The sequence below is a fragment of the Pseudochaenichthys georgianus genome, chromosome 15 (assembly GCF_902827115.2).
Source record: "Pseudochaenichthys georgianus chromosome 15, fPseGeo1.2, whole genome shotgun sequence".
Classification (NCBI taxonomy): domain Eukaryota; kingdom Metazoa; phylum Chordata; class Actinopteri; order Perciformes; family Channichthyidae; genus Pseudochaenichthys; species Pseudochaenichthys georgianus.
Window position 1 is genome coordinate 20,861,705 of NC_047517.1, and position 19,340 is coordinate 20,881,044.

General features: G+C 39.1%; 1 protein-coding gene across 1 annotated transcript in view; it reads left to right on the forward strand.

The window, feature by feature from the left end:
• wdr27 (WD repeat domain 27) overlaps nucleotides 1-19,340 on the forward strand; it is a 57,533-nt gene that overhangs the window by 37,304 nt on the left and 889 nt on the right. The gene's annotated exons all lie outside the window — the stretch shown is intronic.

The window sequence follows — 19,340 nt, forward strand, 5'->3', positions numbered from 1 at the left end:
AACAGAAACTAAAAATGCTGCTTGCATCTAAAAAAAACTTCAAAGACAACACCATATTTTTCTTAATGTAAGCCTCCTGGAACAAAACCATTTCCATTTAAAATGAGTTTCCCCAAATCGCTCTATGGCAAGTTCATAGTCTAATCAGATAATGACTACTGCTCTATTGTGCCATGTGACATCTATGACTGGCTTTATGCACTGTGCTGATCCACGTCCATGATTGGCTGCCTGCAGGGTTATTCCAGCCTGTGATTGGCTGCACAGTTCCACAGTTAACAAAAGATGAACAGTATACAGGGTTTTGCTTGTTCAGTTCAGGAGCTGCTTTCCAACTTTGGTGACTGTTTATACAATTTCAAACTGGATCCATTGTAGTTTAATGTCATGCCAGACTAAATTCCAAATTGATGGCACTGTGTGCGCCAAATGTAGAAATGCTTTGAATGCTTCAGTATTTGATCTCTTTATTTCAGTTTATCCCCAGAATGAATTTAAATCTGTTTCTTTGCTTGACCTACTACCGAACTAATAGAAATGCAGGGACTGTAGAGTCTCTCCATAGAAAACATAAAAGTAAAGTGTAATACAGGACAAAGCATTTGTCTATCTTGAATTGCCATTACAGGAGAATAAGAGTTTAACTTTATAGCTTTACTTGAAAACGCCATCCTTTTCAAATCTCCAGAGACTTTCCTAGAGGGCTACATTCTCTTTATGTTTTAGTGTCCCCTAATGATTTTCCTTTGGAAAAGTTACAGGCCAGTTGTTTTGCAAAATAAGCTTTTCAAAATATAACATCACAACCTCTGCTGGACTTCTTATGAGACTTCTTGTTGCCTCTCTTTTGGACTTGAGGTTATAAATCTGTTATGTCCTTCTGTGTAATTCAGTTAAACTTCTCAGAACAGTGATACATTCAGATTCTCCAGTTTGAAAGTGGACATTTTGATCCACGGCCACATACTAAACTACATATTCACAAAGTTTGGCACTATGGACTTACCTTTATTGTATTGTCCGCCACAGGTGTTAGGACATTAGGATATTGCTTTACATGTTCCAATTTGTGCAACTACTCAAAACCACTTTTCTTCATTTTAATATATTTCCCTTGTAGGGTCCTGTCATGTTGTATCACTCATAAGGTCATCACGTATTGTCCACCATTTTTTTTTTCTTCTCAGATTTCTCAGTAGCCATGTTATTTAAGATTTGACAGATTGAATTCGTAAAATCCAAAACTGCATAAAATACACTGAACAAAAATATAAACGCAACACTTTTGTTTTTGCTCCCATTTTTTAGGAGATGAACTCAAAGATCTAAAACATTTTCTATATACACAAAATAACCATTTCTCTCAAATATTGTTCACAAATCTGAAAAAATCTGTGATAGTGAGCACTTCTCCTTTGCCGAGATAATCCATCCCACCTCACAGGTGTGGCATATCAAGATGCTGATTAGACAGCATGATTATTGCACAGGTGTGCCTTAGAATGGCCACAATAAAAGGCCACTCTGAAACGTGCATTTTTGCTTTATTGGGGGGGTCTGGGGAGGACCGAAAACCAGTCAGTATCTGGTGGTAGGGGTAGGGTTAGGGGTAGGGTTAGGGTTAGGGTAATGTTGTGAATCGAGTGGCCTGTGTTCGTCGTCCATTACATACGCCTGCCCATACCATAACCCCACCACCACCATGGGCCACTCGATTCACAACATTACCCTAACCCTAACCCTACCCCTAACCCTACCCCTACCCCTCACACCAGATACTGCCTGGTTTTCGGACCCCCCCAGACCCCCCCAATAAAGCAAAAATGCACGTTTCAGAGTGGCCTTTTATTGTGGCCATTCTAAGGCACACCTGTGCAATAATCATGCTGTCTAATTAGCATCTTGATATGACACACTTGTGAGGTGGGATGGATTATCTCTGCAAAGGAGAAGTGCTCACTATCACAGATTTTTTCAGATTTGTGAACAATATTTGTGAGAAATGGTTATTTTGTGTATATAAAAAATGTTTTAGATCTTTCAGTTTAGCCAATGAAAAATGGGAGCAAAAACAAAAGTGTTGCGTTTATATTTTTGTTCAGTGTAGTTAAGGTTTTCCAGAGTGTCATGGCTTTTTTGAATCATGGAAAACTTAGTTAGGCAGAATATCTGGGTCTTTTGTTCTCATGCTTTCAAACTTCATGCTTTTAAAAGACTAATATTTATTCAGGCATTATGTTTTCTTTGGTTTTGTAATTGCCTTCAGATTTGAGCTTTAAGCACAGAAATAGGTGCTCATAAAATAAATGTGCCTTCTCATACTAACCAATAACCACTAAAACTGTAGTTTATTGAATTAACTGTCTCCTCCAGTCAAGCAATTTTCTGAATGCAATTAGCACACAGCTGCAAAGTCATGTGTATCCATTGCTGGACAGCTAACTTTCTGTCTGTGCACCAGAAGGGAAGGGGCTGTTCTTCATCCGTGTCTGAAATCATCATTCACTTTGGCCTATTTATTCTTTCTCAGGACCTTTGAGAGGGAGGTAGACCTCAGAAATTCTAAGCAAACATAGATAATACTGTATTAAATTGAAATTCACATCCTGTCATGGAACGCTCTCAGATCATTTCAGGGTGGGTGGAGGAAAAATAATCCCTGCCTCAGGTTTTACTAGCTCTCAACCGTATCACACAGTCTGCATTATTAGACAGAGATTGCTCAGTTGTAATGGATATGGATTTGTTGAACCTCGAGCTTTGTTAATGTTATCATTCCATCCATATTACTATTAGGAATGTGTGTTAGCTTCAAGTTAAGTGTGGAAGTCCACTCCTTCATTTTTTAGATTTCTCTTTTTATTGGAAAAAGTAATTTAGCAAAACAATCCCTATTCAAGATCCACTTACTACAATATCCTGAATGTCTCTTTTTGTAAGTTCTCTCCCTTGTCATGCAGGTGGGTTGTTTGGTTGACACAATCCATACTTTGATGGAAATATCTTCTTCTGACTCATTATATCTATACCGAAGTTGTGAAAAAAACGTTGTGTTTCACTTTGAATAATGCAGATATTATTCTGATACAATTTCACAGTCACTTTTACAAAAATATGTTGAATCAATTGTGTCATTGATTCAATTTATCAATGACACAATTGGATTTGCAATTAGCTTTTTCTGTCTTAGAAGAATGGGAATAAAACAGAAAATAACTTGTGAAATGTAATTGTGATGCTCTGTACATTGCTGCAGATGAATGTTGCTGCTAAAGATGGTACAGATCTGATATACTGAGTGTCTGGCTCTGCTTTGTGAGGCTGCTTCTGGTTAAACTTGATCCGGTTGATCTAATGTCTGCCTGGAATGGACGCATTCATATCTGTTTTTATTTTTCTTCTGCTTGTTTCCAAATAAGAGACCTGTGAATAAAAAAATATTAAAAGATCAGGAAGTCCTGGGAAAATGTCTGCTTAGTCTTAAAGTTAACTTACACCAAGGCCATGTGATATCATCATGGTAACATTGCTGTATTTCCTTAGCCTGGGCTTTCTGAAAAAGTGTCCCCAACCTGTGCTCACCTTGCTTTCGAGCCACATTTGAGGGCCAGATGTGCTCCATATTTACTGCTGAGAGAACCCTCCGATGCAAAACACAGACAGATAATGCAATGCGTATTTTCCACTCATTTTTCACTCATGTTTTCCACACTAATACTTAAAAGACCATCAAGCAGGCAGATCTACCTCCGGGGTTCATTCCCTCAGGTTTATTCCTGTACTTTAGTCAGTAATGAAAGATCCCAACTTTTACTGTTTCGTTCACTTTGTTGTCTTGTAAAATCTTGCGGGTTTTCACATGGCATACCTCAAGTTTTGCAAGCTCTCCTGTGTAGGACCTACATGTGCTACCATAAAAGTAGACGTGCAAATTCTACTTGAGAGTACTTTCACACTTCACATGAGTAATTTCGTAACTGCTGATTCAACAAGGATATTCTCCATTTTTATTTGATTTGTTGGAGGCTAAGTGTTCAATTTGGGATGAAGGCATGAGTGATACTCTATCTGAAGCTTTCTCCTCCAAATTAAGAAACTTCAAGATTCATAAGTAAAAGGAAATAGCTTGAAAAAGATAACTAGGTCAGACTGGAGAAATATACTTTATGGGGTTTTGCTCTATTTGGGTTATTCAGATTTCTGTACAGTCTCACTCCAGCTGTCGATAGCTCCAATTGCATTGTTCCACATTAGCAGTGGAAACGTCTTTGTAGTATTTACCAAAGGTCAGTTTATTAATAAAGCAGGTGTCCTTTTATTGGACTGCTTAAAATACTGAGATAACCTTTTAAGAAATGTTAAAACAAAGTTGTTGAACTCCTTGTCTATTGCTCAATCCATTTCTAAGGTAATATGTTTCTTCTTCCTGACACGTTTGAGTTTTCATTGGTGACTTTTTATATTCAATTATTACAATGAGCAATTTCTGACATAGGTTTTTTTTTCTTGATTTAAATGGACTTATTTATGCTACCTCTGTTGTGATGGAGATGATGCTTGTGTGTGGTTTGGATATTGAATCTCACTGAGCACTGAGATTGGTTCTTCAGAAATGAAGGGTATGATACTAAGAGACATAAGGAATGATTTTCTACAATTTGAAATGTCAGTAAACATCAATGAAAAGCGACAAAGGAGGAGAAATACAAGTATTTTTTGTAAAGTTACACTGCATTCAAGAGAAAAGAGAGAGAAATCCTTACATTGTTGTTAAACTGTCCGTATGTTGTGCGAGCCTTTATTAGATGTGACTCATACTTTATGAATTGGAAAATCGGTTAGCGTTGTAACTTTGAGCTGTGGGGGACTCGCTAGATGTGGACATGGTGGTGCAGTAAGAGACATTTACAAGCCAGATCCATCAAATTAAAAAAGGAGTTTGCTTTGAGTAATCCTAAACCAGGTGTGCTTGATGTTTAAACATACTTGAGTTCCAATGTTAGCTGAATCAGCAAACTGTCAAATCGTTGCTGTATGCCATCATCTTCATCCCGTATTGTCCGTTTACTGTATGCTGGTTGAAATGACCAAAATATCAACTTTAAAAACAGAAAATATTTTTATTTGAGCTTTAGTTTATACAGAAGTTGATGGTTGATGGGTCATTCTGCCTCAAAGTATTCTCAGATCACAAGAGAGTAAAAAAGAATACCAAACAAACTGAAGTGTTAGTAATCTGACATGGAACATTTGTGTTTGTGGTGGAACAAAAGCAATCAGTTTATGGTGACTGAGGTTTCCTGTTGTTTAAATGTGTTTTTTTCTTTGAAAATATCCTTGAGCAACTCAGTGAACCTTTCTGTCCCAGCAACACTGCTTCACCCTGACATATCTGGACATAAATGCAAACATGTGTGTTCTTTTTAGTATTTTTTATTTCAACGTAGGGATCAGAATGAAATAAGACCTGTTTAATAATGGTTTTTGTTTCAGTATTTTTATTAAGTGAAAAGTGTGAGGGAAACTTCTGTGTAGCAATGCAGTGGGAGTCACTGACTCATGAAGGAGACACGGGAAGAGCAGGAGCTTTGATGTCAAACACTGATGGTTTATTTAGGAGCTTCGGCTGGAGGATTCACAAAACAAGTCACAGCAGCCACGGTCTGAATGCACGGGAGAGTTGCCACGTCAATTCTGGAGCGCCTCTCTTTCGTTAGCCCATTTAACTGGTTTCGCAGAGAGTAATCAACATATTTGAGAAGATAGCCTGAACAGTTGGGAACACTGAGTTACTTGCGTCTGACACTTATGGCCTCGAAGATTTCACACCTTGGAGTCCACAAACACAGAGAAGGAAGTGTCCCAGTGTAGCCACAACAATAAACCATCTGTGACCTAGGGTTGCCCGGTCATAGAATGGGAACAACAACATTATGGCTGAAGCAGCCTATCTCCTTAAAGGAGATAACAGACGTCAGGGTTGGTCATGCACGTCATATCTAGGAGTCTAGGACAATTATTTCCCTAACAAGAAGTTTAGTTCAATCAAATACTTTAGACCTCATCTGCACTTCATGTGTTGACTGTGAATGCTGACACAAGCAGTTTTCTCTTAAAGTTCACATGTTCGATCAGCCCAACTGGGAAGATGAACAATGAGTGAATCTGGCTTTCTAGTTTAGCGCTCCTCTTGTCTTCATAATCAGCATGTATCTCATCTTTGCTCTTTGCAGGCAGGCAAAATGTGCAGCTGGTGTCCCACTAGACCCTTTTACTGTATCGTATCGTTTTTGTCCATTTGGCATTTGAAAAGCTAACCACACTTTTTCTTCTTCTATTTAATCCCTTCGTTTCCTCTTTCCCTGACCCCAGAGAGCAAAACCCTCTCTTCTTACTGGCCAGACAGCAAATACAGAGCTGGACTTTCCTGTGTGCTCCAGAATGTGGCATTAGAGTGAGATACAGACTGAGTTGAGACAGCCTCTCTGAAATCATCTGGCCTGGGTTCAGCGCAGCTGGAAAGCAATGAACAGCAAGTGAGGATATAAAGACTTTGGGTCCAGTTGCAAAGTAGCAGGAGGCATTTTAAAAATGTTATACATTCAGTCAACAGCATTTTTGCTAATTTGGTCATGGTTGGTCGATTGGTGTTAGTTAATTATGTTTTGCTCCCTGAATAACCAAAACACAATGTGTTTAGCCTGTGCAGTTTGAATGCATTAGGTATCTCAGATTTACAGTTGGTATAAAAAAAGAAAAAAAAGAAATACGTCATATTTTGCCTCTCCATAACAAACAATTGTTCGATACGTTTTTTTTATTGAACACTATGCAAAGAGAGATCTAATAAATCACTAATCTTTGGTATATTGTATAATAACTCTTCCGCTATCTATCTTAGTAATTATTTTGAATGCATTAAATATAAAACTAGGATTACACAAATAAGATTTCATCTTTTAATTTGTACGTTTTAATGCCTTTTACAGAATAGTTTCCCTGTTTTTCCAGTCTTTATGCAATGCTAAGCCAAGCTAACTAGCTGCTGGCTTCAGCTACACACTGGTTGTAAAAAGGTCCATCTTCTCTTTTAATTATTTATCACACATATTCATGATGAAACAGATACACAAATAGAAAAAAAAGATTTACTTAAAGTGGCTCAGATACCGATAGGCCTTCCGCTCCAACGCTGTTGCAATACACTAATAGTGTGTTCTGTGATTGTCAGCCTTAATAATCATTCACTTTTCTTAGTATTATGTGTGTTTCCTGAGAAAGAAACTCCATACGCAGCTTCTGGAGCACATGGAATGCTCGGAGTCTGATCATATCTGGGTTTCTGTTCTGTAACATTGTCCAGAGCCTAAACAATTAGATCTACCTCGACTGTCAGAGACAAATGGAGGAACAGGCAGGAAGCACAAGCTGGACAGATATAAATATACTGTTACTTACGTTATTTGGAGTGTTTTATTCAGTAAGTATCAGTGGGATCTGAAAAGAGCTGAGGTTAATGCAATGAGAAAGAAACAGCAGAGAATATCACGTCTTCAATCCCTGTCTCTGATTTGAATTTCCTGAAGATAGTTTGTATTAGATTACAATTTTCCTAATGAGAAAAAAAAAAGTTACCTGGAATTTCCTTTTTTTCCAAGACTCTTATCAGTTCCCTAATTTAAAAAGAGATATAAGAGAAATGTATTACACATAATAGGCTTGACGGCAACAAAAATAAAATACAATGTTAACGTTGGTTTATGTAAAACTTTGTTCATTAATACTTTGAATGCATAAAGACAACTAGAAGGTTAAAAAGAAGTCCCCAGTAGCAACAGACTATTTCATTTCATTTCATTTCAAACCTTTATTTAACGAGATTGGTCCCATTGAGATCATAGATCTCTTTTCCAAGGGAGACCTGCAGATATGCATTTCTTTCCCCGACAGTTCATGTACTTACTTAACCGCTGACCCTGGTGACTGTCTGCTCTTTTTCTTCCCTGTGCAGCTTGTACAGTACAGAACATTCTGGTATGTTGGCATTTGAGAGGTCTGCACTCATCTGATGAATGATATCCTTTTGGACGAAAAGCACATCACTCCTCATACCTTCAAAGCTTCAGTTATTGTTCATACCACTATCAACAGATGAACACTTTCTGTTGTCCAGCATGCCAATATTTCACACAAGGTGTTCACCACTGGGAAGCCAACGCACATTGCATTCTTAATCATGATTCACATTCTTTACTTTATAACTTTTCCTTTGTTCCTGTCTTTGAAATGATTAAAAGTAAAATATAAAAAGAGAAAAACATTTGCTTTTGTTTTGAAAAAACGATATTTCAATGGTGACAGGGTTGCATGAGGACATCTGAAAAATTCCAAATAAATCTTTAAACAGATGTTGAGGAAAGACAAATAACTCGCTTGCGATGGCATGACCCAATGCTACATACAGTGAAACGGCGTGCAAGAATTTGTGTCTTCTGACCCCAAAGGTCAACAAAACCCTCGCTTCTCATCAGCTAGGCCTGCTTCAGCCTCACTGAACAAAGGTTGAAGGTTGCAGAGATGGAATGTGTTGGATTGCAGATATTTGCTGCAAGAATCAGAAGTAAAAAATCTATAAATTACACCTTTTTAGAAAACATGTGATTTAGCTTCAACTCAGACACAGAGAAGTGTAATGCTGGTCGATTACACAGTTTAATGCTTTTAGATGGCCATTGGTTGCTAATGGAGCTGTTCTCTGACCCTCTTAAGTTTTAATTAGAGCCGGGACTCGATTAAAAAAATTAATCTAATTAATTAGAGGCTTTGTAATTAATTAATCGAAATTAATCGCATTTCTTCTTTTGATTCAGTTCACTTGAAAGATTCGTTCACTGATTCGTTCACCGGTTCGCGAACGACTTCTGGTGATTTGCACGTTCGCGAACGATTCGTGTACTTAATTCGTTCAGTGAGTCTTCACTACTGCCGAAGTCCGTACAAGAAGTTTGCTGGCGTAACATTTATGATATTAAAACACATTTTACACCTCACCTTGTTGCCCCATGAATTATGCTCTGGGAATAGGCTACATATTATTTAAGAAATATAATTGGCCATTGTTAAATCTCTCATAAATGTGTGCCTGACTATACGATGTATTACAGCAGGCTAGCACGTTATACTTTCAAACCCATGCATGTAGGCTACTATGTGCTTAAATACCAAAGCATTAAACTCCATTTGGCCGAGTTCAAAGTGAATAAAAAAAAATATCCTCTACATCGGTGACGATTTATTCATATTCTATAGTATGTACCCATCTATGTTTACCTTTAGCTAGCGGCTAAGCTAGTGGGACGCTACGGAGCCCAGCTATCCGCCCTCTGAAGCTTTTAGGGCCGACAGGGAGAGGAGAATGTCCCGCTAACGCTGTGTGTGTTTCACATTAGCGGGACGCTATGGAGCTCAGGTATCCGCCATCTGAAGCTTTTAGGGCCGACAGGGGAAGGAGAATACAACGCTGTGTGTATTTATCCCTAAGCTAGCGGCTAAGCTAGCTTGACGCTACGGATCCCAGCTATCCGCCCTCTGAAGCTTTTAGGGCCGACAGGGAGAGGAGAATGTCCCGCTAACGCTGTGTGTGTGTATTTCACATTAGCGGGACGCTATGGAGCTCAGGTATCCACCATCTGAAGCTTTTAGGGCCGACAGGGGGAGGAGAATACATCGCTGTGTGTATTTATCGCTAAGCTAGCGGCTAAGCTAGCTGGACGCTACGGAGCCCAGCTATCCGCCCTCTGAAGCTTTTAGTGCCGACAGGGGGAGGAGAACGTCCCGCTAACGCTGTGTGTGTGTTTCACATTAGCGGGACGTGTGTGTGTGTCTGTGTGTCTGTGTGTCTGTGTGTCGGTGCTCAGGTGAGAGGGCTCCAAGCGGCAAACTCTGGGGAAGAGCCGGGAAGCCAATACGGAAGTCCCACACACTGCAGTTCATATATTGGCCGATAGGCGATGGCTGCAGAAAGGAGCAATTTCCATAGACCCTCATGTTAAAATGCCCAACTTTACAGCAGAAAAAAACATGTTTCTATCCCTGGCTCCATACATTTTTATTATCGATATAGTTAGATTCCACCTTCATGATTATGGATCTGTGAGTGAATTGTTTTCTAACACGACCCTTTTATTTATATTAGGTCTTAAAGTTGTTGCATTAATTAGGGCGTGGTCACGTTGATGGACACGTACATGCCTCACTGTCAGCTAACAGCAACTTGTCCACTCTGCTAGGCTACAACCATAGAGGCTACAACGTTAGTTAGTCGTAGTTACTGTACTTGACCCTTTAGCTTTAGCCGTGTTCGTGGTGATATACCAGACAATTAAGATGTCGTGCTGTGCGCTTGAATGTACTAACAGAACTTCCAAGAAGTCTACTCTCAGCTTTTTTCGGTGAGTAAAATGATAATATTATACATGTTAACCCCGTCAGGTGTTTGTGTGCTTGTTAGCTTAGCTTGTTATGTAACTTATTAGCCAGCTAAGGACGTAACCCTTTATACATGTGTATATATATATATACAGTTTAGTTTATGATTCAGCCTTGGGTAAGACTTTTATAGTCTATGGCAATGACGCCCATAATGCTAAATGGGAGCAAATGTTAAAAGGGGACCCAATTATCCCAGTGGTGGCCGCCGGAGTCCGCCGCCGAAGCTAACCGGAGCCGTAGCTAGCCCTTTGCGGCTCCGTTAGCTTCGGCCAGCGGCGGAGCCCGGCGTTATAACTGGAGATCAAGGAATGCAGCGAAACGCGGAATTGGTTCGCCTGCAACCCGCTATAGTATTAGCTAAATAAATTATGTTGAACAAGGCTTATTAAGCTGAACATCGCCACAATTGTTCTGCTATGTATCGGTACTTATTTTATTTTATTAACGTGTGAATGACAAGCATTAAGAATAACAACAAATAGCTATTTATCTTGCATATTCTCTCGTTTGATTATGAATGTAACGCTTATATAGTGGAACCACACTGTTTTATCAAAACCAAAGTGCCACGCAGTAACTTGGTAGGCCCATGCATGTATTTCAGCAGGAAATGTGCAACCTAGATTACATTTACCAACACAGACTATATAGAAATATTTGTAAAAGTTGTTCATGCGTTATTAAGTGAATATGGCATTAACCCTCCTGTTGTCTTTGGGTCGGTTTTCATGTATTTTTGAATAAAGGTTTCCTTTAGGTGATCCAGACGGGCTGGACCAGTGGGTGCTGAACATCCGGAGGAATACATGGACCCCCAACGTTTCTTCTCGCCTGTGCAGTGCACACTTTGAGAGTCATCCCTTCAGCACGGACTCATGGGTACAGATCATAGGTACAGATCCTTTAAAAAAAAAAAAATAACTTGGTTCCATTTGTGAGTGTAAATTGTTGTTACTAATTAAATACATGTTATACATCATACAATGCTAAATAATTGTTATGGCACAGCTTGCACATCAGTGATGAGTAATGTGCTTTTGATTAAAAGCCAAATTAAGATTTTGCCAGTTAAGTAAAGAAACATAGAAATCGATTTTTTTGCAAACCATCACATTTCTCTTCAATTTATGCAAAGACTCTTTATCATAGATAGAGAATTGCCATTTCCCCCCACATACTCTATGTTAAAAACAGATGAATTATATTACCTTTTTTTACATTATTTTAATAGCAATATTCATTCATCTGTTGTCATCTTATAACTTATTTATCTTAACAGCTATCACTGTAAAAAAAAAAAATGATTTAATTTTACTATACAATATTTATCTTTACATTCTGTTCTTGCATATGTCTTATTATATTTACGTGTATATGGATTTCTGCCTGCACTAATTTATTATTCTTAATTTAATTTTGAATTTATTTCATTGTTTTATGTCTTATATAACTATGTTGCATTGTTGGAGGAACTCGGGACAGATGATTTGCATTGCCATTCCTACACTGTAGCCTATGTGCTATGACATAAATCCTTTGAATCTGAATCTTGGAAACACGTAATTGTTGAATGGATTAACTGCATAGTTAACATGTTGGCCCTCTATTGTCTTTTATAATGCACTCTTACATTTAAAACAACATTATTCAAAAGAAAGTTGAATATCTACAGACCTCAAAAAGTTATTTTATGTGTTTTTGTTTATTATTTTTATTAGGGAAGGAGATGCCTGAAAAACACTGCAGTGCCCACCATTTTCTATTTCACCAATGGCAAAGAACAACAGCCTAGAAGGAAAAGCAGGTGAGTAACAATGACGAGGTAAGTGACACTCCTAGTTCGACTGTTAACAGCAAGGAGGAGGTTGCAGATGGAGACCATGGTAGTGGTGAAAACAGTCTTGCTGCTGATCAGAGCAATATCATTATGATACAAGGCATGCCTGAAGAAGCCTTTGTTGTTCCACATGTGGAGCGTAATGACATTCCAACAGCCAATGCTTGTGAGGAGGATGTTGGTTTGGGTAGCAGCAGCCAACAAACAGACTCCGCCTCTGTTCACTCTTACACTTGGGCTTTAAACTAAGACGGGTCATACTGAATAGTTTGTGCACACATTTCTAACATGTGATCTTTCTTTCATGTAGGACGCTTGAGGGAAGTTGCAACGCCTCGGCCAATGGGATGTCTTCTCCACGTGAAAGACATTGAAGGCATCATTTATAACTTGAGACCATTTTCCAAAAGTGATGACTTGTATTGGCTTAGATAGTAATGGATTACATCTAACACGAATCAAGATCGTATAGAAAAAAAGGAAAGTGTAATCCTTAGTTACATAGGAAAAGATGTAATCGGATTAGTTTTTAATAATAGGGAAACTCAGGATTACAATCTTATTCAAAACCTAAAAAGAGCATATATATGTAAAATGATCAAATGGTATCTCTTCTCTGGAAGCTGTACTGTTCTGTAGGCTAATACTAATACTAATTGTGAATCTATACAGCTACTGCCTGAATCTGCTTTATGGTATTATATTATACATTTTAAGTAAAAAAATCATATTAATATGTCTTCTCTCCTGTGTTTATTTGCATTGCATTTGATATTGAGGTAATCCAAAACAAAAATAAAGTCATCACGTTACATTACTTTTATATCTTGATACTCACATGAAGTTACTGGTTGTGTTTTTGGCAAGTAGTCCTCCCAACCCTGTACATAAGTTATATCATTTTAATTACTGATACAGTTGTTGCACATCTTTAATTTATGTTCTAGTGTACTTAAGTCATAAAATGATTCGAAACCTTTACTTTTCATAACATGCAAGATGTAACTTTCAATGTGTGTTTATCACATTTTCAATGTGAAATAGATCTGATTAAATAAAGAGTAAAAGCACAATCTTAAATGTTGACAGTTATCATTTTCCTATGCTTATTGTTAATGTAGTGGTGTTATAAACAAAATGTTGTCGTAAAGGAAATTAAGATGTTTTTTATTTGTTGACAAAAGATTTAAAGTTGATGCTCACAACATGTGGGAACATTTATGGAGAAAAATGTGTCTATTGTAAAACAAATATTTATCTGCATACTGAACAAAACTCTCTAAAAGGTATTATCTTCTGTGACGTTACGACCCTGTAGGGATTGTGGGTATTGCACTTCATAATTACAGTCTATGGTATGCTTATGACATTGATGCCAAAATACATGGGACTAGGGGAGACCTTCCTGTTGTTTGCATTGTCACTGATAAATGACAGCGTCGTATTCATTGTCAAGATGTTGTGTTTTTAAACTTGGGACTCTTTTCAGACTGCTCCGGCTTGGGAAAAGATTTGAGCCTTAATGTGTAATGTTTTCTGTATTGTATGGTAAGCTTATCCTTTCATTTGATAGTCCCATTTGGATGTGATAGCTAACATTTTCAGTAAGCAGTAGACAAAAGAAGTGAAAATATGAATGTAATTTATTTCAATATTTACATAAATACATAATTATTTTAACAAATAAAATAACAAAAAACATCATAACAAATACAAAATAAAAGGTTTGACAGACAGCCATGCCCAGCATGGGCCTGGAGAGCTGCGGAGTCCATTGGGGGAAGAGGGTGGGGTGGGATGTGGGGAAGAGGAAGAGCAGCCATGTTAACAGTGTTATGGCTACAGATGTAATATCTAACTCAACATTAGCCATGACAGTCTGGGTTTAGCAAGGGCCTTAGAATACATACTCTAAAGGCCAAATCCAAAAACAGTGATACTGACATTTTAGCAGTTCACAGTCTTTGGAGGTGGTCTTTCAGGCAATTGGCTGGTGAAAAATATCATTTCCCCAAGGGGTAAAATGAACTCCATCTCGCAAAAACAGCCCAGGACTGTCATGTCTAATGTTGGAGTGGTCAACAATGGCACCATTTAGGCTATGAACAAAATTAGCCATAACACTGTTAACAAACTTCCGGGCCTTGTCAATTTTGACAGGATTTGCACCAGCCCTCCACCGGCGCCTCTGGGAGAGCATGATCTTCAAGCCAGGGTGCCGATGGTGAAGCTGGTGCAGGTCCTCCTTCATCTGGTTCAGCAACTGAACACTGGGCTCATCCCCCAAGTCATTGCCGCCACAGTGGATGAGGAGGACATCCGGGACTGCTCTTCCTCGCAAGGAGTAGGAAAAGAAAGGGAGGACACCTCTCCAGCGCAGTCCACCCCAACCGAACCAGCACACCCTCAGGTCGAGGCCAAGGTTGCTGCTGATGGTCTCTGTAGCTCTCTGGGCTCCACGCCGGACATAGCTGTCTCCGATTATCCATACAGTCACTATGGGAGGAAAATAAATGAGAGTAACAAATACTTCAGATAATGAGGAATATCAAATTAAGTATAAAGGATTGCTCATTTTGTTCCTTTGACAATAACATACAAAATAACTATGAAATCACACCTGTATGGTTAAAAGTAACAAGAGAGCAAAAACCTCAAAAAACAGATTAACAGCACACAGTTTATATATATATATATATATTTATATACTGTGTGCTGTTTATCTACAATTGTGCACACATGTATATGTATAGTATGTTTGTGTGTAATGTCAACCATCTGAAGTCCTGTAAAGTAAGCCAGGACCATCAACTTACAGGTTGTGCAGTTTGGCGTGGAGGAGGTTGCCATCTTCTTTTTTCTTAATGCTGAAATAAATAAAAATGGTTTAATTAATATAAAAGCACCTTTCTTTTTCTACAGTCATATTTCATTAATCACATTTAATTCACGCAACACTGGCCATATCTCTGCTAGTTTACAAAGTTTAGTTACAAATGACATTTATATTTGAAAAACGGTGAAGCACTTAAAAAACAATTGTATAGTGTAAGTTCAAGAACATTTAAATCAAAAGGACAAGTTTTGTAAAGTTACAGGGTATCTTACCTTCAGAATATGCCGGGAACGAGGAGCAGTGACCGCAAGCTGGGTTGTTAGCATAGGTTGTTAGCTTAATACTGAGAGCATGTTAGCTTAGCTTCTTAGCCTGAGCTAGGTCTGGAACGGCACGCTCGGTGGCAGCAGGTCCCGCCCTGTCCCACCTCGGCTCCGCCTCAGCACCGCCTCTTTGCCCTTATTTGGAGCAGGCGGGAGAAGGCGGGAGTTAGACTCTGACGTCCCTGTCGAGCCGTTAGTCGCCGACTCCGCCTACTAAGGGCTTCACGGCAACTCTGCAGAATCCTATGGGTGACGTCACGGACCCTACGTCCATTTATATATACAGTCTATGGAGGGCTCTGATTACAGTACACTGTAGGAAACAGTTTCCGCCAGTTCTTTCAGTTCGTCGTTCGCGAACAGCTTCTCTTTAGCTTTTGGCGGAAGGCGGCGACTCAAACAAACGAATCGTTATTTGGGAGGAATCAGTTCATCTCGTTCACTTCAAAGATTCGTTCAAAAAGAACGAATCGTTCGCGAAAGACCCATCACTACCAGTCATCTAGTTGAGTGTGGGTTGGGTCAGGGTGTGGTTCCTTGCACGCGGAGTCGGGCTAACGTCCACGCTAGCTGCTACATGCTTTGCATTTAGGTGATACTTTAGGCTTGATGTGCTGTGGTGATATGCAAATTCTTCTTTGCATAATTTGCACACAACCGTGCTCTTATCGACGCTTCCAACCGTCCGTTTTTTAAAACAAAATTTCCCATCCACGGGGCCGACCAAAGCGGTCTCATCAGCTTGTTCGTTCATGTTTGACTCTTGTTCACCGTGGTTTGTTGTTGTTTGAAGTCCCATGCTGAAGTCATGAACGTTAGTTGGTGCTCCAGTATAATCGGTACGCCTGAAACTCATCCAGTGAGAAACGTTCCGCTGTGCAAAAATAAGTGCGATTAAAATGCGTTAATTTTTGTGTAATTAATTAATCTTAATTAACGCGTTAAAGTCCCGGCCCTAGTTTTAATTAGCCAATTTAGCAGCCCCGGGGCAGGACCCAGGCAGCTTGGCTATTGTTGATTAAGGTCATTGAGCACAAGGTCAAGAAGTAAGATGACTTGCTCATAATAGAAGAGCTAGTGAAATGAGCTGTTGAACTGTTTGTTTTGTGGGAGAGCCTCAATCTGTTGTATACGTTACAAAAAGTACAACATGTGCTTTTGTAGGTGTGATGTGTTTTTGATTACTTCGCTGCCTTTTTTGCAGACATCCACTTGTCTTTTGGCTCCACTCTCACATGTTCAAATCCTACGTGTGTCTTTAGGATAAGGGCTGCAGTGTTCCCCCGTCAGAGGGAGATTCATTCTACCCCAGTGTAGTCCATTGTTTGAGTCATACCCAGACCACAACTCTTGTGAATCCATTTCCCAGCACAGGCATCTGGCTTGCCGGTAAAAAGATAATTTCTTCTGCATAAAACAGCCTTAGTAGATAGGGAAAAAATGTTGGACTGTTTATTCTAAATGTGGATTTTATCACTGTTTGGCAAATCATTTTTCCCCCCAGAATTCCTGCTGTTAGAATGCTTTAAATAGAAACTCTTTACAACCATCTTAAAATCTCTAATATTACAATAAATGATATTGACACTTCACAGCAGACCTTGACATTCACCCAATCACTTAGTTTCCTTATGTTTTCATTATGATGAATTAGTTACATTTTGGAGGCAGGATTAAGGGTGGAACAAATAATCTTGGTTTAAGGTTGTATGAAATATATCTAAAATGGTTAATCATATCCACTGGTCATACATGTCATGCTTGAAATGAAAAAGGGGACCTGTTATGCAGATTTTCAGGTTTCATATTGTATGTTGTGCTTCTACTGTGAAATGTACATGCTTTAATGTAAAAAAAAAAAAGGTCTTTATTTTTCTGTGCTCCAGCACTTCTTTTCACCCTCTGTCTGAAACCCAGTCTGCTCTGATTGGTTAGCTAGCCGGCTCTGTTGTGATTGGCCAACCGTTTATAGATGTACCACCCCTTAGCCTCTATCTATCATGTGTTGGAGTGATACCTACACTGAACAAAAATATAAACGCAACACTTTTGTTTTTGCTCCCATTTGTCATGAGATGAACTCAAAGATCTAAAACATTTTCTATATACACAAAATAACCATTTCTCTCAAATATTGTTCACAAATCTGAAAAAATCTGTGATAGTGAGCACTTCTCCTTTGCCGAGATAATCCATCCCACCTCACAGGTGTGACATATCAAGACAGCATGATTATTGCACAGGTGTGCCTTAGGCTGGCCACAATAAAAGGCCACTCTGAAACGTGAATTTTTGCTTTATTGGGGGGGTCCGAAAACCAGTCAGTATCTGGTGTGAGGGGTAGGGTTAGGGTTAGGGTAATGTTGTGAATCGAGTGGCCTGTGTTCGTCGTCCATAAGATACGCCTGCCCATACCATAACCCCACCACCACCATGGGCCACTCCATTCACAACATTACCCTAACCCTACCCCTCACACCAGATACTGACTGGTTTTCGGACCCCCCCAATAAAGCAAAAATGCACGTTTCAGAGTGGCCTTTTATTGTGGCCAGCCTAAGGCACACCTGTGCAATAATCATGCTGTCTAATCAGCATCTTGATATGCCACACCTGTGAGGTTGGATGGATTAACTCGGCAAAGGAGAAGTGCTCACTATCACAGATTTTTTCAGACTTGTGAACAATATTTGAGAGAAATGGTTATTTTGTGTATACAGTATAGAAAATGTTTTAGATCTTTGAGTTCATCAAATGAAAAATGGGAGTAAAAACAAAAGTGTTGCGTTTATATTTTTGTTCAGTGTAATAGAATTGCAAGTGTTACATTGTGATGTCATCATTTTATGTAAGTAAACAAAGGACTACAAATGAGACGTTTCAAGCAAGGTGGGAGTGTGGAAGAGAAACTCCTTCTGGTGTGAACTCTGGGATTTTAGCCTTTTCAGACCATTTACATGCACACAAACCTATATAACACACTACAGGAAAGGGAAGGGGGGAAAGGAGAGCAGTGTCTAAACACCTATTTTGGATATGATTGTTCTATCATATTTATCTATCTATGGGAGGCTGTGGCTCAGTGGATAGTGTGCTGGACTTAGAATCAGGAGATAGCAAGTTTGGGTCCCACTGCAGTCAGCATGTCGTTGTGTCCCTGGGCAAGACACTTCACCTCAAATTGCTCCTGTGGGGATTGTCCACAGTACTGAATGTATGTAAGTCGCTTTGGATAAAAGCGTCTAACAAATGTAATGTAATCTCTCTGAGCTACTGCAGTTATGAATATGTTTCATGAGCTGAAGCCCAAATGTATTGTTTCCAATTGCTAAAGCTGCTGATTGGCTGTCAGAGTGTTGAGGTAATGCTCATTTACCCTCATCTGCTCTACTACCCGATACAAACAGATAATCTTCCCTTCTTGTTGAGAAATATAATGAAGAATTGATTATGTACATGTGTGCTCGTCTGCGTTCTGCATCCACATGTTGGTTAGAGTCTAATGTGTGAGTGTTTGTTTGAGTTTGTGAGCAGAGTGTGGATTCACTTTCTTGATATGTGCCTCATTAATGTGTAAACAGTTGACTCACCATGACTCGCACTGGCAGGAACCTCCAGTCCCGCTGCTTATTAAACAAAGTTATATAGCAGAGATCAGGTCTGAGAGCTTTATGTTTTTTTCCAATATATGGCAGGTATGGAAAATCAATAATTTCTACAAGGCACAGAGTCTGGGTCTTAACCTCAGAGGTGCTAGTCTACTTTAAGGAAGCAGGTGCGCTGTTATTCAACTTGGTCCTCTTAATGGAGTCGTAAAAGAAAGAGTAATATATGACACAGTTCCTGGGAAATA